This window comes from Macrotis lagotis, chromosome 2 (assembly GCF_037893015.1).
Source record: "Macrotis lagotis isolate mMagLag1 chromosome 2, bilby.v1.9.chrom.fasta, whole genome shotgun sequence".
In the NCBI taxonomy this organism is placed as follows: Eukaryota; Metazoa; Chordata; class Mammalia; order Peramelemorphia; family Peramelidae; genus Macrotis; species Macrotis lagotis.
Genome location: NC_133659.1, coordinates 290,730,067 through 290,752,104, shown reverse-complemented (window position 1 = coordinate 290,752,104; position 22,038 = coordinate 290,730,067). Strand labels below are relative to the sequence as shown.

The 22,038-nt window shown below is 35.6% G+C and overlaps 1 protein-coding gene across 11 annotated transcripts in view; it reads left to right on the top strand.

Moving 5' to 3' along the window:
* Positions 1-22,038, top strand: part of OSBPL8 (oxysterol binding protein like 8) — a 192,673-nt gene that overhangs the window by 18,282 nt on the left and 152,353 nt on the right. For 6 of the 11 annotated variants that reach the window (XM_074226466.1, XM_074226467.1, XM_074226456.1 and 3 more), the window contains exon 3: positions 3,490-3,541. The exons of 2 other annotated variants lie outside the window; for them this stretch is intronic. The gene's annotated coding sequence lies outside the window, so the exon portion shown is untranslated. Of the gene's footprint in view, positions 1-447; positions 545-3,489; positions 3,542-22,038 lie in introns of all 11 variants that reach the window. 3 more of the 11 variants (XM_074226457.1, XM_074226461.1, XM_074226458.1) reach the window with 1 other exon arrangement.

Sequence of the window (22,038 nt, the reverse complement as noted above, 5' to 3'; positions counted from 1 at the left end):
TCAATTTGGCTCAGTTTCCTATTTATTTGAAAAAATGAGGCCTTTTAAAGAAAAATTTGCTATAATTCTCCCCTTCCCCTTTCCTGCTTCTAATTTTGGCTATATTGGTTTTGTTTATGCAAAACCTTTTTAATTTCCAATCAAAACTATTCATTTTACTTCTTGTGATCCTCTCTATTCTAGTAATATATATCTGATAGGTAAAATTTTCCATGCTTCCGTGTCTGTGTGTGTGTGTGTGTGTGTGTGTGATCAACCTTTATGTCTAAAACATGTGACCCCACCCTTATCTTTGTATACAATGTGATTTTTTTTTTTTTTTTTTTGGTCCTTCATTCTCAAAGAGGACCATACATACCATCAGGGAGGTGAAGCCTTGACAAGCATGAGAATTGGATTTGAGTGAGGGGTGCTGTGCCTAAGTCACCAGCCTCATTTCTCTTCCAGAATCATCTGGATCCAGTGGCCAGATATGAACCAGAATGACCGGAGATGGGCCCTGGTTGTTGACACAATCAGGATTAAAGGCAGTGTTCTAGTTGTAGTAAGTACCAGGTGTCTGAGGCTGAATTCAAACTCCTACCCTCCTGCCCCTTATACAGTGTGAGATGTTAGTGGATGCCTAGTTTCTGCTAGATTGCTTTTAAACTTTGCTAGTAGTTTTTGTTGAATAGTAAGTTCTTGCCCCACTCATCTACCATTCCATCTCTTAGCTAGTATTGATTACTGCTTTGAAACATAGTTTGAAATCTGATACTATTAGGTTGCCTTCATTTTTTTAAAAAAAATTCTCCCTTGATATTCTTGACCTTTTGTTTTTCTAGATAAATTTTTGTTTTTTTTTTTAACTTTATAGCATATTTCTTGGGTAGTTTTATTGTATGGCATTGCATTTATAAATTAATTTAGGTAAAATGTCATTTCATTACATTGACTAGGCCTATCTACAAACAGTTAATATTTCTGCAGTTGTTTAGATTTGACTGAAATATGTTTTGCAGTTGTGTTCTTGTAGTTCTTGGGTGTGTTTTGGTAGATTTCCAAGCATTTTATACTCTGCAGCTATTTTAAATGGAATTTCTCTTTTTTTTCTTTTCCTGTTGTGTTTTGTTGGTTATATATATATATATATATATATATATATATATATATATATATGCCAATGATTATGTGAGTTTATATTATATCCTTCTATTCTACTAAAGTTGATTGTTTTGCTTTTTTTAGTTGATTTTTAGGGTTCTGTTAAGTATACCAAATATCCTCAAAAAACAATAGTTTTGTTTTCTTCCTTTCTCATTATAGTTTTTAAATTTCTTTTTCTTATATTATTGCTATAGCTAGCATTTTTCTCACAGTCTCAAATAAAAATAGCGATAAAGTACACCCTTACTTCACCACTGATCTTATTGGGAAGTATTGTAATTTATCTCTATTACAGATGATGCTTGATCTTGGATTTGGATAGATACAGATACCTCTTTATCATTTTAAGAAAAGTTTCATTTATTTCTATACATTCTAGTGTTTTTAATAGGAATGGGTGTTATATTTTGTCAAAATATTTTTTATTTATTGACAGAATCATATGATTTTTGTTGTTTTGGTAAGTTATTTTTTCAGTTATGTTTATCGTCTTATAGTGAACCAGCCCTACATTTCTGATATAAATTTTGTCTAGTCATAGCATATGATTTTTTGTGATATGTTGCTGTTGTCTACTTTATTTAAAAGTTTTGCATCAATATTCATTAGGAAAATAGGCTTATAGTTTTCTTGCTTTGTTTTGCTTTCCCTTGTTTAGGTATCAAAAACACATTTTTATCATAGGAATTTGTTAGGATTCCTTCTCTGCATACTTTTTCATATTCTTGGATAAAATGGCTCCTATGAATTGATTTAATTTCATATTCCTTGGTGGTAAAATTATCCTTTTTAGTTTTGATGCCAGTATTTTTCAATAAAATAAGATACACCCATAGAAGAAAAGTCTCAGGGAAGTATTAAAAGTATTTAAGTCGGGGAAGCATATCTTTTGCTAATAAATTTTGAAACTATTCATATTTAGCCATTAATTATTGAGTCTTTTCTGTTTTGCTTCTAAAATTTTAAAGTTTTCATATTTCATTTCTAAATATATTCTTTTACCTAGTAAACCATCCTTTTTTATTTTTTAACAAATCAGAACCAATCAACATATAAACCAAGTTTGTCAGTGTATGTACAATTTCATATTCATAGTCTTATTAACACCTTTGCAAGAAGGGAGGCCATTGCATTTTTTCAGCTCTTCTTCAGGGCTAAGTTCCTTGATCATTTTAATCTATACTATTCAGTTTTGTTGTTGTTGTTATTATTTTATTCTTGTCATTTGCATTATTGTCATTGTGTGTATTGTTTTTCCAGTTCTGCTTACTTCACCCTGTATTAGTTCATAGTAGTACTCTGTGTTATTTTGCTTTTTTTTATATTCATCATTTCTTATATAACATGATAATTTTTCTTTAAATTAATGTACCAGATTTTTGTTAGTGAGTTTCTGCTTTATTTCCAGTACTTTGCTACCATAAAAAAATGCTGCCTACCTGTGGATTCTCAGTCATTTTTCTGCATAATTCCAAATTGCTTTTAAAATTATTGAACCAATTTAAACCTAAGTATTTTTCTTTTTACTTCCCCTGTGATATCTGATTTGATTTTTGACTCTCTTGCCTTGTTAAAACAAGATAAATCTAGCTTATGAATAGTTCTATGGCCTTTGATACTTAAATGGCTTAACATTAAATCATATAATTTTTATTATGTTGTTGATGCCCAAGTAAGGGCAATGACTGTTTCTTCCATAATTTAAGTCATTCTTTAGTTCCTTAAATTGTTTTGTAATCAAATCTAAGTCAAATAAAATCTTAAGTAGATTGAATTGTAAATAATTTATTCATTTTGCAGTTAATTTGAATGGGATTTCCCTCCATTAATGTCTCCTGGATTTTATTAATGCCATACAGAAAATGACTGTTTTTTGTAATTGTTCTCTTAATTTTTGAGAGTAATTTATATAGCTAGTTTATTAATTTCTCTTTACATAATGATAGATTTCCTTTGTAAATCTTTCAGGACTGAGTTTTACTCTTTGGATAGATGCTTTATTTCTTGTTCAAGTCCTTTTTTTGAAATTGAATTACTTAAAATTTCCATATCAGTTGTGAATTTGTGTATTATATATTATTATATGTAATTTTTCTTTCTGAATTTTATGTATTATACTTGTATATAGTGGATCTGATAATTCTTTTCATTTTCTCTGTTGTGATTTTTTTTTTTAACCTTGCTAATTTTTAAATCTTGGCAGTTTGTTTTACTTTTTCTATCAGGTTAGGTAAATGTTTATCAGTTTCACTAATTTTCAAGGTTTTTACTTTTTGCAGATTTTGCATTTTTTGGTTGATAGCTGTACCTTGTTTCATTAATCTCTTTAATGTATATTTTCAGAGAGAGAATTTTTTCCTATGAGGATTGCTTCAATTACAACTCAGAAATTCTGGTATGTTTCATTATATTTCACATAGTAATTGCTTATTTTATTTATTTTTGATTAACTTCTTATCCAAGCTTTCATTATTGTCTCTACTTAGGGCTCATATACTTGTTTTCTCTAAATTAAAAATTACTTTAGGGGTGGCTAGGTGGCTCAGTGGATAGAGCACCGGCCTTGGAGTCAGCTGAGTTCAAATCACCTAGCTGTGTGGCCTTGGGCAAGCCACTTAACCCCATTGCCTTGCAAAAAAACTAAAAACAACAAAGTACTTTATTATGTCATGGTTTTTAAAGTTTTGTTTAATATTTCTCATTCTTTACATCTATAATATTTCTGTGCCTTAGCACATTGTCTGTTTCTGTTAGATTAGAATATAATATTGAGAAATATGTTTATTTAAAATTCTTTCAATTTGGTATACTCCTTAAATCTTTCATTAAACATTTTACTCTTTCCACTAATGACAATAAATTCTACAAAAGTTTCTTTAGTTTTCCTTTTTATTTCACTTACTATTAATTTTGCTAGTTTCTAATAGTGGGACATGAAAGTCTTATACAGTAATATTGTTAGTCTTGCAGTTCCATTTTATATATATATATATATATATATATATATATATATATATATATATATTTATTTATTTGGTGTCAATGATAATTTTTATCTGTGGTTCCTTTAAGCATAATGTAGTTTCCTCTTTCTCTTTTTCATATTGGTTATTTTCTTTTTTGCTTTGTCTAATGGAGCAATCTTACCTTCTGTTGCTTTTTTAAAAATTATCTAATGCTTGTTAAATGTTTTTCATCCTCTTATTTTTATTATGTAGACTTATTTAAATCTAAAAATGTTTTTTTTGTAATGTAGCACATTAATGGATTTTATTTTCTCTACTTTTCTTAATTATTGTATTGTCATAAAATGAAACATTTTACAGTAATTTAGTGTCATTGATCTGTTGAACAATATATTGACTATATTTTATCTTTTTGAGTACCTAATGTGTTCCACTGACCAACTTTTTTAAACTAAAAGTTTAAAGTTAATAATTTTGATAATTACTATTTTGGAGCATAATTTGGAACCAGGGACCCTTTTTCCTACTTTTTTTCATTATTTCTCTAGAATTCTTGATCTTTTGTTCACAAGATTTTTTTTTTTTCAGTTTATAAAGTAACCTTTTGGCAATTGCTTATGGCATTGAATCTGTAAATAAATTTATAAGATGTCATTTTTATCTTTAGGCCAGAGCCAAGTCATGAACAGTTAATATAAGTTTATTTTTATTTCTATGAAGAATATTTTGTATTTGTTTGCATATAATTCCTTGATAGATAGATTTCCAGGTATTTTATACATTTTAGAGTTATTTTGAATGAATTTTCTTCTCCCCCCCCCATCTCTTCCTGCTGGATATTATTGAAGGGTGATGATTTGTGAGTTTATTTTAGTCCTAGTATTTTACTGAAAATGTTTCAATTTTCTTTTTTTTAATTTAAATTTATTTTTATTAAAGATATTATTTGAGTTTTACATTTTCCCCCAATCTTGCTTCCCCCCCCCCCCCCCCCCGAAAGCACTCTGTCAGTCTTTACTTTGTTTCCATGTTGTACCTTGATCCAAATTGGGTGTGATGAGAGAGAAATCATATCCTTAAAGAGAAGAGAAGTCTAAGAGGTAACAAGATCAGACAATTAGCTAACTGTTTTTTTTTTTTTTTTCCTAAATTAAAGGGAATAGTCCTTGCATTTTGTTCAAACTCCACAGCTCCTTATCTGGATACAGATGGTACTCTCCTTTGCAGACAGCCCAAAATTGTTCCCGATTGTTACACTGATGGAATGAGCAAGTCCTTCAAGGTTGAATATCACTCCCATGTTGCTGTTAGGGTGTACAGTGTTTTTCCTGGTTCTGCTCATCTCACTCAGCATCAGTTCATGCAAATCCCTCCAGGTTTCCCTGAAATCCCGTCCCTCCTGGTTTCTAATAGAACAATAGTGTTCCATGACATACATATACCACAGTTTGCTAAGCCATTCCCCAATTGAAGGACATTTACTGGATTTCCAATTCTTTGCGACCACAAACAGGGCTGCTATAAATATTTTTGTGACAAGTAATGTTTTTACCCTTTTTCCTCATCTCTTCAGGGTATAGACCCAGTAGTGGTATTGCTGGGTCAAAGGGTATGCACATATTTGTTGCCCTTTGGGCATAGTTCCAAATAGCTCTCCAGAAGGGTTGGATGAGTTCACAGCTCCACTAACAGTGTAATAGTGTCCCAGATTTCCCACATCCCTTCCAACAATGATCATTATCCTTCCTGGTCATACTGGCCAATCTGAGAGGTGTGAGGTGATACCTCAGAGAAGCTTTAATTTGCATTTCTCTAATAATTAATGATTTAGAGCATTTTTTCATATAGCTATGGATTACTTTCATCTCCTCATCTGTAAATTGCCTTTGCATATCTTTTGACCATTTGTCAATTGGGGAATGGCTTTTTGTTTTAAAAATATGACTCAGTTCTCTGTATATTTTAGAAATGAGTCCCAGAATCATTAGTTGTAAAGATTGTTTCCCAATTTACTACATTTCTTTTGATCTTGGTTACATTGGTTTTATCTGTGCAAAAGCTTTTTAATTTAATGTAATCGAAATCATCTAATTGGTTTTTGGTGATGTTCTCCAACTCTTCCTTGGTCATAAACTGTTCCCCTTTCCATAGATCTGACAGGTAGACTAGTCCTTGATCTTCTAATTTGCTTATAGTATTGTTTTTTATGTCTATGTCCTGTAACCATTTGGATCTTATCTTGGTAAAGGGTGTGAGGTGTTGTTCTAATCTAAGTTTCTTCCATACTAACTTCCAATTTTCCCAGCAATTTTTATCAAAGAGGGAGTTTTTATCCCAATGGCCAGACTCTGGGTTTATCAAACAGCAGATTACTATAATCCTCTCCTGCTTTTACACCTAGTTTCTTCCACTGGTCCACCATTCTATTTCTTAGCCAGTACCAAACAGTTTTGATGACTGATGCTTTATAATATAATTTTAGATCGGGTAGTGCTAAGCCACCTTCGTTTGCATTTTTTTTCATCAAGCTCCTGGCAATTCTTGACTTTTTATTTCTCCATATGAATTTACTTACAATTTTTTCTAGCTCATTAAAGTAATTTTTTGGAATTTTGATTGGTAGGGCACTAAACAGATAGTTTAGTTTTGGTAGAATTGTCATTTTTATTATATTAGCTCTACTTATCCATGAGCAGTTGATATTTGCCCAGTTATTTAAATCTAATTTAATTTGTGTGAGAAGTGTTTTATAATTGTTTTCAAAAAGATTCTGAGTCTGTTTTGGCAAATAGACTCCCAAATATTTCATATTGTCTGAGGTTACTTTGAATGGGATTTCTCTTTTAGCTCTTCCTGCTGTATCTTGCTAGACATATATAGAAAAGTTGAGGATTTATGAGGGTTTATTTTATAACTTGCAACTTTGCTAAAATTGCTAATTGTTTCCAGTAGTTTTTTTAGATGATTTCTTGGGATTCTCTAGGTAGACCATCATGTCATCTGCAAAGAGTAAGAGTTTTGTCTCTTCCTTCCCAATTCTAATTCCTTTAATTTCTTTTTCTTCTCTAATTTTTGACGCTAACATTTCTATTCTAATACAATATTGAATAGTAGTGGTGATAATGGGCACCCTTGTTTCACCCCTGATCTTATTGGGAATGCCTCTAGCCTCTCCCCATTGAATATAATGCTTGTTGATGATTTCATATAGATACTGCTAATTATTTTAAGGAACAGTCCATTTATTCTTACACTCTCTAGTGTTTTTAATAGGAATGGATGCTGTATTTTGTCAAAAGCTTTTTCAGCATCTCTTGATATGATCATATGATTTCTGATAGGTTTGTTGTTGATATAATTGAGTATAATAACAGTTTTCCTAATATTGAACCAACCCTGCATTCCTGGAATAAATCCTACTTGATCATAATGTATTATCCTAGTGATGACTTGTAATCGTTTTGCTAAGATTTTATTTAGGATTTTTGCTTCTATAGTCATCAGGGAAATAGGTCTGTAATTTTCTTTCTCTATTTGAACTCTTCCTGGTTTAGGTAACAGTACCATATTGGTTTCATAGAAAAAGTTCCATCTTTCCCTATTTTTCCAAAGAGTTTATATAGGATTGGAATCAATTGTTCCTTAAATGTTTGGTGGAATTCACTTGTGAATCCATCAGGCCCTGGAGATTTTTTTTTAGGGAGTTCAGTAATGGCTTGTTGAATTTCTTTTTCTGAGATAGGGTTGTTTAGGTATTTAATCTCTTCTTCATTTAACCTGGGCAACTTATATTTTTGTAAATATTCATCCATTTCACTTGGATTATCAAATTTATTGGCATAGAGTTGGGCAAAATAATTTTGAATTATTACTTTAATTTCCTCCTCATTGGTGGTGATTTCACCGTTTTCATTTTTGATACTAGCAATTTGGTTTTCTTCTTTCTTTTTTTTTTAAATCAAATTGACCAGAGGTTTATCAATTTTATTGGTTTTTTCATAATACCAACTTTTGGTTTTATTTATTAATTCAATAGTTTTTTTGCTTTCAATTTTATTAATTTCTCCTTTAATTTTTAGAATTTCTAATTTAGTACTTAATTGGGGATTTTTGATTTGTTCTTTCTCTAATTTTTTTTAGTTGCATGTTTAGTTCATTGATTTCCTCTTTGTCCAATTTATTCATGTAAGCATTTAGAGCTATAATATATCCCCTGAGAGTTGCTTTGAATGAATCCCAATGGTTTTGGTATGTTGTTTCATCATTATCATTATCTAGGATAAAATGCTTAATTCTTTCTATTATTTGTTTTTTGGTCCACTCATTTTTTAAAATGAGGTTCTTCAGTTTCCAATTTGTTCTGGGTCTATATCTCCTTGGCCCAGTATTGCATATGACTTTTATTGCATTGTGATCTGAGAAAGATGTATTCACTATTTCTGCTTTTCTGCAGTTGATCATTAGGTTTTTATGTCCTAGTACATGGTCAATTTTTGTATAAGTTCCATGTACTGCAGAGAAAAAGGTATATTCCTTTCCATCCCCATTCAGTTTGCTCCATAAGTCTACCATATCTAATTTTTCTAACAATCTATTTACCTGCCTAATTTCTTTCTTGTTTGTTTTATGATTCGATTTATCTAGATCTGATAGCGGGAGGTTGAGGTCTCCCACTAGTAGAGTTTTGCTGTCTATGTCTTCCTGTAATTCTTTCAGCTGCTCTTCTAAGAATTTGGGTGCTGTCCCATTGGGTGCATATATATTCAATATTGAAATGACTTTATTGTCTATGGTACCTTTTAGGAGGATAAAGTTTCCTTCCTTATCTCTTTTAATGCTATCTATTTTTGCTGCTGCTTTGTCTGAGATAAGGATTGCTACCCCTGCTTTTTTTACTTCAGCTGAAGCAAAATATATTTTGCTCCAATCTTTTACCTTTACTCTATATGTATCTCTCTGCTTCAAATGAGTTTCTTGTAAGCAGCGTATTGTAGGATTCTGGGTTTTTGGGTTTTTTTTTTTTTTTTAGGTTTTTGCAAGGCAAACGGGTTAAGTGGCTTGCCCAAGGCCACACAGCTAGGTTATTTTTTTCTGAGACTGGATTTGAACCCAGGTACTTCTGACTCCAAGGCTGGTGCTTTATCCACTACGCCACCTAGCTGTCCCAGGATTCTGGTTTTTAATCCACTCTGCTATTGCTTGCGTTTTAATGGAGAGTTCATCCCATTCACATTCAAGGTTATAATTACTAATTCGTTATTGCCCTCCGTGCTATCTTCCCTCTGTTTGTATTTTCCCCCCTTTCCCCCCCTTTTATCCATATTCCCCAGTCTTTTGTTTCTGAAAACCACCCCCTTTTGTGTGTTTGCCCTCCTATATCACACCCTCCCCTTTCTTTCCCCTTTCCCTTTTTCCCTTTTCCCTTCACTTCCTTTTGTTATTTCCCCTTATTTCCCCCACTCCCCTTCCCCTTCTCCATCCCCCCTCCCCTTTTCCCTTATTAATACTTGAAAGGTTAGATGTTTTATAAGTTAACTGAGTATGTGTAGGTTGACTTTAAGCCAAGTCTGATGAGAAGAAGATTCAGGTGTTTCTCATCTGCTCCCTTCTTCCCCATGATTACCATAGGTTTTTTCTACCTCTTAGTGTAATGAGATTTACCCCATTCAATCCCCTCCCTCCTCCCGTCTCTTTCCTGTCCCCGTTTTTAGGGCGGTAGTGTTTTTTTTAGATCATTCTATCTAAGTCATAGAAAATTCTGCGTGTCTGTCCCTTCTAGTTCTGTATATTCTATCAAATAGAGTCAAAATTCCTGAGAGTTATTAGAGTCTTTCTCCCAAGTGGGATTAAAGCCAGTTACATCCCATTAGATAGTAGTCTCATGGATAGGTCATGAACGTCCATCATTTTTGGCTAGGTAGGTGTATTCTCTCTGTTAGAGTTACATTTCTCAAGGTTATGAGAATGAATATATATATATATATATATATATATATATATATATATATATATATAATTTTTTTTTTACCCCCATGCTGGGATATAACCAGTTTCACCTTACTGGATTGCATTTTTTTTCTTCCCCCCCCCCCCCCCCGCTTTTTTTACCTTTTCATGTGTCTCTTGAACCTCTTGTTTGATGTCCAAATTTTCTGTTTAGTTTTGGTCTTTTCATCAGAAATTTTTGGAATTCTTCCATTTCGTTAAATGTCCATCTTTTTCCCTGGAAGAGAAGGCTCAGCTTTGCAGGAAAGTAGATTCTTGGCTGCATTCTAAGCTCCCGTGCTCTTCAAAAGATCTTGTTCCAGGCCCTTCTATCCCTTAAAGTTAATGCAGCCAGGTCCTGCGTGATCCTTACTGTGGCTCCTTGATATTTAAATTGTTTCTTTCTGGCTGCTTGCAGGATTTTTTCTCTTTTATCTGATAGTTCTGGAGTTTGGCCACAACATTCCTTGGTGTTTTCATTTTAGGATCTTTTTCTGATGGGGATCGATGTACTTTTTCAATAACTACTTTGCCCTCCGATTCCATGATATCAGGGCAGTTTTCCATCACTAGATCCTGTAATATTAAGTCCAAGCTTTTTTCTCTTCAATGTTTTCAGGAAGTCCTATAATTTTCAGGTTGCCCCTCCTTGATCTATTCTCAAGGTTAGTAGTTTTGTTGATGAGGTATTTTACATTTGCTTCTACTTTTTCTATTTTTTGATTTTGTTTAACTGACTCTTGCTGTCTCACTGAGTCATTAGTTTCTGTAGACTCCATTCTTTTTTTGGGGGGAGGAGTTTTCTTTATTAACCTTTTGCAACTCCTTTTCCAATTGGTCAATTCTACTTTTGAAAGAGCTTTCCATTTGACCAATTGAGGTTTTGAGAGAATTAATTTCTTTTTGCATTTGCTCATTTGAGGATCTGAGAGTTTTATTCTCATTTTGTATTGGTCCAATTGATGCTGTGAGAGATTTATTCTCATTTTTTAATTGTCCAATTGATGATCTGAGGGATTTATTCTCCTTTTGTATTTGTCCAATTCTACTTTCTAAAGTTTTGTTTTCTTGTTGCAAGGTATTGTCTCTCCTAAATTTTTAAGCTCCTTCCTCATTTCTTCAAGGAAGTCTTTCTGTGCTGAAGACCAGATTGTATTCTCCTCAGAGGTTCCAGATCTCTCTGAGTTAGGGTCTTTCCCTTCCAAGAATTTTTCCATCTATCCACCTTTCCGCTGACCCTTCTTCATTATGCTAAGACCTTGAGTTGGATGGGGCTGGTTCACCTGGGCTTGGGATCTCTAAAGGCTTTACTGAGTGCAGTTTCTCTGGCTGGCCAGTAGGAGGTGCTGGTTGCCCTCTCTGGGGTGTCTGTGACCTTGGTTGCGAGGCCTTCTCCCTTTGCTTGAGGGAGGGAATTGGAGCTATTGATTTCTTTTGCCTTCAGTCATTGGTGGGCTTTACCCTGGCCTGAGGTCATTCCTCAGCTGGGCTGGTTCTTCTGCTCACACACCTGGGCCTTAGGCAGAAGTAGTTTGCCTTTGTTTGGGAAGAGGCCTCTGTGCAATGGAGGGGTGCCCTCAGAGCTTCTCAGACCCGAGGAGCCTAGGGATGGTGTCCCCATTTCTCCTGCAGTAGAACTCTTCCCCCAGCCTGGTCCCCAAGCTCCAGGGAGACAGCACCAACACCAGTGCCTCTGCTTCCCTGTGGACCCAAACCCCTTTCGTCCAGCACCACCACTGATCCAGCAGGTCTGGCTCTTGGGCCCTCAGATTCCCGGTTCCAATTCAGCTGTTAATCTAGCTGATCTGGGGCTGATCCTCCCTCTGAGCCCAGACTCACCCGCTTGAATTCAGCCAAAGCTGCTGCGGGAGACAAATCCTGAGGTAGATGTTCTTTCTCCTGACTTTTCTTTCTGGGTTTTGTGGGTCAGATGTCTTTTAAGAGGTTTGTTTCACGTGATAGATGGGGAAGAGATTAGGAGACTTGAGAACTTTGCCTGTCTTCTCTCTGCCATCTTGGCCAGAAGTCGTTTCAATAGTAATATCTGTGAAAAGTAATTTTTTCCCCTTTATTGCACTTATTCTTCCAATTTCTTTTTCATTTCTTTTGCTGTAGTTGATATTTCTAGTACAATGTCAAATGATAGTGGAGAACAGTGTACATGCTTGCTTTACCTCTGGTAAAAGGCCTCTAGTTTTTCTCTAATACAAGTAGTACTAACTCTTTTAGATAGATACTATATAGGCAGCTAGATGGTACAGTGGATAGAGCACTGGCCTTGGAGTTAGGAGGATGGGAATTCAAATCCAGACCCTTGACTCTTACTAGGTCTGTGACCTTGGGCAATTCACTTAGCCCTGATTACCTTGCATTCAGGGCCATCTTCAGTCATCCTGATTCCTATTTGGCCACTGGACCCAGATGGGAGAAAGTGAGGCTGGTGAGGTTAGCACAGCACCCTCTCACTCAACTCCAATTCAGGTGCTTGTCATGGCATCACTTCCCTGATGGTCTTCTTTGAGAACAAAGGACAATCATCATCATTTGTATTATTGCTGTGTTAAGGAGTAGTGATCTGTTTTTATTGTTTTTATATACAGGGATGTTGAATTTTGTCAAAAGTCTTTTCCGATTTTATTATTTGTTATAGTTATTTTTGTATAAGTGTGGTCTGTTATGTTTGTAATTTTCCTAATATTAAACCAGTTCTGCCTTCCTGGTATAAATCCTATTTCTGTAGCCTTTCCACTAATATTTTAGAAAATATCTTTGTGTTGATATGCATTAAAAATATCGATCTGTTGCTTTCTTTCTCTGCTTTATGACTCCTTAGCTTTAGTTGTCAAGATTAAATTTGTCCCATAGAAGGAATTTGATAGGAATCTCTTTTTGCCTATTTTTGCAAACAATTTTGGACATTGTTTCTGACTAAATAGTGGATAAATTTCAGTGATAAATCCATTTAGTGCTTGATAAATTTATTTTTCCAAGTTTGAGTTATTTAAATTCTTCCTATTTGTTATACAGTCTGGGCATTTTATATTTTTCATGGTTTAGGATATCTATTGTTCAAAAGAAGATTTTTAACAAAAAAAAAGTAAATTTTAACCTAAGAACTGATACTAACTGACCCTGAGTTCAGTTAAAACTCCTTCTTTACTTTCCATTCTACTGGATTGGTTCTACACTAACTTACTCAAGGATATGACATAGGCACCCAGCTGTACACCATCGTGTCTCTTCCATCTCTTTCCAGGGTCAAGGAGATCCAGGCTCTGGGAGTTTCCTAAAACCTGGACAACCAGCTTGACCCCAACCCTTCAAAGGAAAAAAAAACTTGCCTGGAATCATGAGGGCACTGGAAAATGGTCTCTGAACTGATAATGTTGGACCAGAGGGCTCCAGAATAGCAGTGGAACAGTTGACTGGGAGGAACAGGAGCTGATAGTACTCCCCTTAGCCTGAGGGAAAGAGCACAGCCTCCAGGTGGGGCCCGGTTCAGAAGTCAGTTGGGGCAGATGGAGGAAAAATGAGTGAATTGCTTAACTCGTTCAGAAGTGAGAAGTTAGAGTAGTGTACCATTTGTGGAGGCATATCCTCCTTCCTTTTTCTCTTTAGGCTTTATATTATAAAAGTAGTAAGATTACTTTGCTTTTATCTGAAATCATTAGTTTCTCCTGAATTGAAAATCTTGTCAGTGCTTAACTAGTATGGAAACTCTTTTCATCAATACAATCTCATCTTTAACTTGGGGTGTGGAGTGCATTTGGGTGGGGATGGTGAGTGGGAGTTCTAAGTATTCAAGTTCTTCAATGTTATATCATGAGTTTTTACTTGTTGGAGGCTTCTTATCTTGTGGAGTCAGCTATAATTACTCTCTGGCACATAATTCCTTTTGTCTTTCTTATAGAGTTGCCTGGTACAGGAAGAAAGAAGTATCAAATAGAGCAAACCAGATTAAATTAGTTAGCTAAAATAAGTAAAAATACAACAAAACATAAATAACATTTTAAAATCAAATCAAGAATCCTTATATTACGAATTAGTGGACCCACTTTTTCAGTTTGATGCTACTCCACTAAGAGGCTGGTGTGACTTAGCACAGTATCTCCCTCACTCAAATCCATATAATGTGCTTGTTATGGCATCACCTCCCTGATGTCAGGGTCTTCTTCAAGAGTGAAGCACAAATATGTATTTGTCAAGGCAGGACTTGACATAACAAATCTTTCTGATGCTGTAGCATGTGCTCTATCTACCCTGCTTTGTTGTCAAGTGTTTTTAGAACTCTAAAAAAAGTTAATACAGGGAGTTATCATTGTGTTTTAAGAATGATGCCTGACTTATAATATGAAGACCTGGGTTCAGTTCCCAACTTATTACTCTGTGATTGGGGGCTGGGGGCAAGTCACTTAACTTTTTGGACCCTCATCTGTTAAAATAGAACTAATAAATACTCATTCATACTTACCAATATCAGAGTGTTTGAATGCAATATTTTGTAAATAGGGGTTATTAATTGGAGAGTTATCAAAGTTCAGGACCTTCTAAATGATAACGTTGGAGGAACTCTATATTACTTTGGAAAACTAAATGACTGGTGCAACTTACTTGTTCTTACTCGTTGAACAGCAAACACTGTTAAATATTTTCTAGAACTGTTATTTTCATCTTTAAATCGTTGTTTCCTGTTCAGTAACCTTTGCAAATAATTAACAGCTGATGAAGTGGAAACTTGAATCAACTCCTAAAGAACAGTGCTTCTTGTTGGGTGGGCTGATATTAAATTATAAATAATGCAAGCAAAACTTTTCAATCAGATAGTCCCTGTAAGGGTTTCAAATATTTTGTGATTGTAAACCTTTTCTGTGGTATCCTTGTTCAAGGGCCTTGCATTTGCCCTTAGAAATGTTCAGACCTAGGGGCAGCTAGGTGGTGCAGTGAATAGAGCACTGGCCTTGAAGTCAGGAGTACCTGGGTTCAAATCCAACCTCAGACACTTGATAATTACCTAGCCATGTGGCCTTGGGCAAGCCACTTAACCCCATTGCCTTGGAAAAAAAAATCTAAAAAAAAAGAAATCTTCAGACTTTTAAACTGATTTTTCCTATATCAGTTTGCTTGTTGCCATTGGGAGGGGGTAAGGGAAGGGACCATGGAAGAAAAATGTGGAACTCAAAAGCATGAATGCTGAAAACTATTTTTGCATGTTACTGGAAAAAATTAAATTGAATTAAAAGTAATGATTTTTATTGATGTGGAATGAAACTAGGAGGATTTAGTTTTCCTTGAGTAACATTTTTTAGTTTTCTCATTATTAAACAATTCTACATAATTTTTATAGTCTGACTCACTTTTTTTGGGGGGGGGATATAAGAACATCAAAGAAACAAGGTAGATTGGGTATAGGATCAGTGAAAAGGAAGAAAAAAGGGATAAGCTCTGAGAAGACTTTATCTTGGAGAAGTTGAGAGAACCTCCAGAGCTCTATGGTATATAAATGTAATGGAATACTATTGTACCATAAAAATGACAAAATGACTGTTGTTGTTGTTTGTTCTTTGTTTTGGAAGAAGACCATGACATCAGGGATGTATTGCCATGACATGTAAGACTGTTGGATTTAAGTGAGGGGCTGCTTTGCAGAGTCACCAGTCTCACTTTCTCCTCCTGAACCATTTAGATCCAGTGGCCAGATATGAATCTGGATGACTGGGGATGGTCCTGGATGCTTTTTAAAGCTAGGTCTTTCCTAGTTAACAGTTTGTCTGATGCAACGTCCATTCATTCATTAAGGTTAGTTAAGAAAGAGATGGGGCCCAGAAACCAAGAATGACCACTTCCAAAATGAAGGGGGAAAAAAATTGTTGCAAGGGTATGGGACAATTTCAGAAGAATCTGAGAAGACCTCTGTGATCTATTGCAGAGTAAGATAAGCAGAACTAAGATAACAGTTTACATGCCAATATTACAGAAGAAAACCATGAAAGATTTTTTCCTTCAGAAAAAGCTTTCTAATAGTGAATTTCTGAGACACATCATGTAAAAAATAGGTAAGAACGAAGGTAGATGAAGTAGAAAAGTAATGAGTTATTCAAGTTGGAACTGCAGGTTGGATATGGCAAAATTAGCTTTCCTGTGATGGAGTCGTACATGCAAGTAAGGTTTATCTGTTATAAATACAGTATTCATTTGCATTTTTGGCTTCAAACTCAAATAAAAAATTTTTCACCTTGATGCTAAGGGATGCAAAGAAGAAATTATATTCTTTTTTTTTTATTAAAATGAAAATTGTGTCTTCATGGGGAAAAAAAGACAGTTCAGGTTTGTTGTTTTTTTTAAGAAAATTTGAATATTTTCTACCACCCATGAGCCATGGTTCTTTTATTCCAGCAATAATGGTAAAAAATGGTTATAGCTGAGCAATTTGCTAAACAACTGTCACTATGTGGTTGAAATAATAAAAGCATTTGCATTTCTTAGAATCTATTGCTTTTGAAAATATAAAAATATATGTATATAAATATAAAAATCTCTTCAAGTGCTATCAAATTCAATTCACACTGTGGTTAAATAATCACAGGACAAAAAGTTATAACTTCACAAATTTATAAGTGTTCAAAAGGTGAAATTGTGTTAGACCAATAAGAAGTTGTAAAATGTTATATGTGACAGTAACTAGAATTTAAGCTGATAGTACCCAGACTGAGAGAAATACAGAAAACAAAGTATTCTTTAAAGCACACTGATCTTCAATCACCAGCTATCATTTTTCACACTCTCATCACTCATATCCATATATTGTCATTGCTTGTCACTCTCAAATACACCCCATGATCATGTCTAAAAAAAGCATAGTCTCATCTATTTATTGCCATGACAAAGTTTATATAAGGAAATTTTTCTAATATTTAGGCCATTTTCACAATAACTTTGTAACTCCTAACATTATAGCTATGGTACAACATATAGAAGGTGCTTGGATCATTGAGATAGCAGGTCAAGGAATTAGAAATCTAGCTTGTTTATACTTTTGAAAACTTAAGTTTTTGATGTACTTAAAGCCTTTTGAAAGCATGGTTTAATTAATTTTAAGAAGTTTGGTTAGCTTGAGAGGATCAATGTGAGTGACACTGATTTTTCACTCGAAGTCCTTAGACTTAATTTTCCTGCTACATTAAAAAAAAAAAAGGACATGGACCCAACTACTAGAAAATTGGTTTAAATTCTTAAAGAGGCCCAGGACATCAGGGATGTGATGTCATGACATGCAAGTGAATTGGATTTCAGTAAATAAGTAAGGGAAGGACTGTGCTAAATCACCAGCCTCACTTTCTCCTCTGGAGCCCTCTGGATTTAGGGGCCAGATATGGATCAGGATGACTGGAGATGACCTTGGATGTACTGGGAGACTTTGACTTATTTTTGAGCTAAGGTCCTTAACAGGTCTTAGTTCAACTGAGGCAACACTCATTCAGCGATTAAGACTAAGAGGCAAAGAATGACAGCTTTTACCTAGTCCAAAAAAACCAATCTGGGTTACTGGCCAAAGCAGAAACAATTGCTATTTATATTTACTCTTGAGCCAATCAAGGTCCAAACTGTGACCAAGCAGGGCTTGGCCTGGGGCTTGTTGCTCGCCAGTCTTTTAGTGCCAGAGTGATTTGGGGCATGTAAACCTTAAAATATCTCAACCAGACCTTTGGGCAGAGCACCCTTAGGTAAGGGAAGAAAAAAGGAACACAGGAAAGGAAGGAAAAAAAAGAAGTAAGGAGTAAAAGAGGAGCCGTGTAGCCTAATTGTCCAGTAGTGGGGCCTGCTCCTCCTCCTGCTACAGAGGATGTTTTGTCTTTTGTTCTTAAAGAAGACTTTGACATCAGGGTGGTGATGCCATGGCAGGCAAGGGAATTGTGTGTGTGTGTGTGTGTGTGTGTGTGTGTGTGTGTGTAGACTGTGCTAAGTTCTCAGCCTCCCTTTGGCCAGATATGAATCAGAACACTGAAGATGACCCTAGATGTGAGACAGGGTTAAGTGACTTGCCTAAGGTCGCACAGCTAGTAAGTGGTAAGTGTCTGAGGCTGGATTTGAACTCAGGTCCACCTGATTCCCAGGCCTATCACACTGTATCACCTTGCTGTCCTCAGCTTTTTCCGTATATTTCTTCAACAACTAACAAATTAGTCAGAATGAATTCTGGTGGGGGAAAGTAAAGGAAAAGTCAGTCAATTTTCTGTCCCAGGGTAACTTAGACTGAGATTTCCACTGGGGTATCTCCTGGGAGTATTCTATTATTCTGGGACAGAAAGGGAGCAAAGATGACACACGAGAGCAGAAAGAGCTCCAAGGGGTCCCAGAACAAGTGCTAGGAATGACACTACGAATGGATGCCATTTGGCAGCTTTGTCACCCTTTACTTGGGGTCCGAGGGGGAGAGGAGCTATCATGGAGCACTCAGTGTGAACAGAAGTGGTGGGACTTCAGCTCCAGTCTTTATCCTAGGCCAAAGCTTGCAGTGAAGCAGGAGCATGCCAATGTACCTTAGCAGAATGAGATCCTAGGGGACCCCTAACTGAGTATGAGGAGCAGGGTGGCGCTGAATATAAGGGCCACAATGGAGACCCCATTTTTAACCTTTAGCTTGCAGTGGAAAAATTGAAGGCAGAAGGCCAAGACCAAAGAGAACAAGTCTAATCCTTAGACAGGCCTTTCTCCTGGCTAAATGGAATCCCTTCCATCAGCTGATGATCAGCTGACATGGCCTCAAGACCAAGCACCTCCTAATTGTTTTCCCTTAGATATCCTCCACTTTAGGAAATCTTTTTAAGAAAGTGGGTCTTACAAGTCAGCTTCATATTTCAGATGACAATCACTGAGGGCTGAAGCTGTCTTCTTAATGCAGCTCAAGATTACATTATACAAAAGACTCATGGAATTTGTGTTCAGATATCCTACAGAACCACTGTGTAATCATACTTCCTTGACTTGTACTTGTAAATTTGATTTAATTTTTTATTACTATGTATAAGACGTATCTCTATTAAACATCTATTAGATTATGCTTAAGCCTATCAAGATTCTCTTGGAGACTTTGTATCATCTGCAAACTTGATGACCATATCATCTATGACTTTTATCTGAGTCATTTGATAAACATCTTAAACAGCACGAGACCAAGCCTCGTTCGATCAGGTCTTTCCCCTGGAGATTGCACTTTCACTAGTCTTCGAGTTTGACTTCCAGCCAAGTCAGCTTTTAATCTTATTGTTTTATTGTTTAGTTCATATCTTTCCAACTATAGTCCTATATTTCTTCTGTTCTTTGTAGCCAAATTTTTGAAAAAAGACTTTACTATAGATGCCTCCTCTTTTCTTATTCTCTTTTTTTTAACTCTTTATAACCCAGTTTCTGACCTTATCATTCCATCAAAAGTGCTTTCTCCAAAGTTGTAATGAACTTTTAGTTGCTAAATCCACTGACCTTTTGGCAGTACTCATATTCCTAGACCTCTCTCAGCACCAATACTCACTCTTGTCTCTGATACTCTTTTCTCTCTAGGTTTTTGGAGATACTGTTCTCTCCTGGTTTCCTCATTCCTACTTATTCGATTGCTCCTTTTCTTATTTCTCTTCCAGATCAAACCCTCTAACTGTAGGTGTCCTCAAGGATTCTGTCCTAGGAACTCTTCCTCTATTCTTCTTTACTTAGTGATCTCAGCAGCTCCCAAGGATTTAATTACCATCTTTATACTGATGATTTTCAAATCTGCCTTTTCGCACCCCTAACAATGTTGGTCTCCAAATTAACATTTCCTACTGCATTTCAGGCATCTTGCGTTGGATATTCGGTAGACTTCTTAAACTGTATGTCCAAATTAGAACTCATTTTCTTTCTCCCATACACCTGCCCTGCACTCCTACCTTCCCTATTACTGTCAAGCCCAATACCATTCCCCCAGTCCCTCAGGCTCACAAATAGGAGTCATCTTAGACTTCTCCCTATCTCTCACTCTTCATATCCTATCTATCACCAAGGTCTGTCTATCATATTTACAGTTTCTCTCAAATCTGCCCCTTTCTCTCTTTTGATACTACCATCATTCATGATTTCAGACCTGGACTATAGGATGGTCTGCTGGAGGGTCTGTCTGCCTCTATTCTCTCCCCACTCCATTCTATCCTCTGTCTCTCTCAATAAACTCCTTCTTTACTCAATAAACTTTAATATAAACTCAGTGAGCAAAGTTAGACATGCTCTGTTGGCATTCAAGCCCTTTATATGATTGCCTTGGCCCCTCTTATCTTTCCGATCTTATATATCATGTACTCTTCAGTCCAGTGACACCGGCCTCCTGGTTCTTTTGAGAACAAGACCCTCAACCTTTTCTCTCATGGTTCTCTCAGCCTGTCTGGCTTCCCTCAGATCCCAGCTGAGAGCCCACCTTTTTATTTTTGTAAGGCACTGGGGTTAAGTGAGTTGCCCAAGGTCACACAGCTAGGTAATTATTAGGTAATTTCTGAGAGTAGATTTGAACTCAGGTCCTTCTGACTTCAGGGCTGATCCTCTTATCTACTGCGCCACCTAGCTGCCCCGGAAAACCCACCTTCTATAGGACGGAATGGGGTTTTCCTGCCTCACCTGTGAGAAGGATTCTCTGTCTCTCTAGTCTGGTATGTGTGTGTGAGAGTGTGTTAGCCCTCTAACTTGTGTGTGGGTGCATATGTGTATTTTCCTATTGTCTCCCCATTAGTTTCTAACTTCCTTGAGGGCAAAGTGTCTTTTGTCTCTTGGTATCTTCAGTGCTTAGCATAGTGCCTGACATAGTAGTAGTCATTTAATAAATATTTATTGATTATAGCTTGATTTCTCCTCTTGATATAGCTGCCAAGAATTTTAAAACTAATCTGTGCTCCTCTTTTAGTGCATCTTAAAACAATATTCTGCACCTAGTAAATGCAACTTAAATAACAATGTTAAATGGCTCACTTCACTCAGCATCAGTTCACATAAATCTTTCCTGATTTTTATGAAATCTGTCTGCTAATTGTTTCTTATAGAACAATAATATTCCTTCACATTTATATACACCACACTTTGTCCAACCTTTTCCCAGTTGATGGATATCCCCTCAATTTCCAATTCTTTGCCTCCACAGAAAGAGCTGCTATGAATATTCTTGTACATGTGGGTCTTTTCCCCCTTCTTTATGATCTCTTTGGGATATAGACCAGATCAAGGGTATGCACAGTTTCCTTGCCCTTTGGGCATAGTTGAAATTTTAAAAAAGACATTGATATATATTGTTCTCTGGAGTGCTTTGTCTAAAAGATGATCATTAGATTAGTGAGAAGACTGAATAACATGCCAGGTGCAGATCATTTGAATGAACTGAGGATATTTAACTTGGAGAAGCATTAGAAGAGACACAACTGCCTTCTAGTATTTGAAAGGACTGTCATGTGGAAGAAGGATGATGATGATGATGATGATTATTAGATTTTATACTATTTGGGCTTTGTGGACAGCTGTAGTTGAAAGCTAGAGAAGCAGATTTTAGATTTAATTTAAGGGGGAAAATGTAACCCTGAGAGTCAAAATTATCCCAAAAGAAGAACAGTTTATCTCAGGAGATCTTAAAGAAGAGGGTAGATTATTATTTTGGATTCTTTTATAGGAGGAATTCTCATTCAAATAGATTACTCAACCTAGATGAGTGGTGTCCAACTCAAATAGAAACTGCAGCCCCCTAAGTCCTATATTATATAGCCTCTTTGACTGCAGATTGATTTTAAAAAATCCCCAGTTACATTTATATATATTATTCTTTTTTTTTTGTTTTTGTCTGTTTTGTTAAGTATTTCCAATTATATTTTAATTTGGTTGAGCCTTCATAAGAGTGTGGTAAACCATAGTGCTGCCCACAAATGCATGTTTGACACCTTTT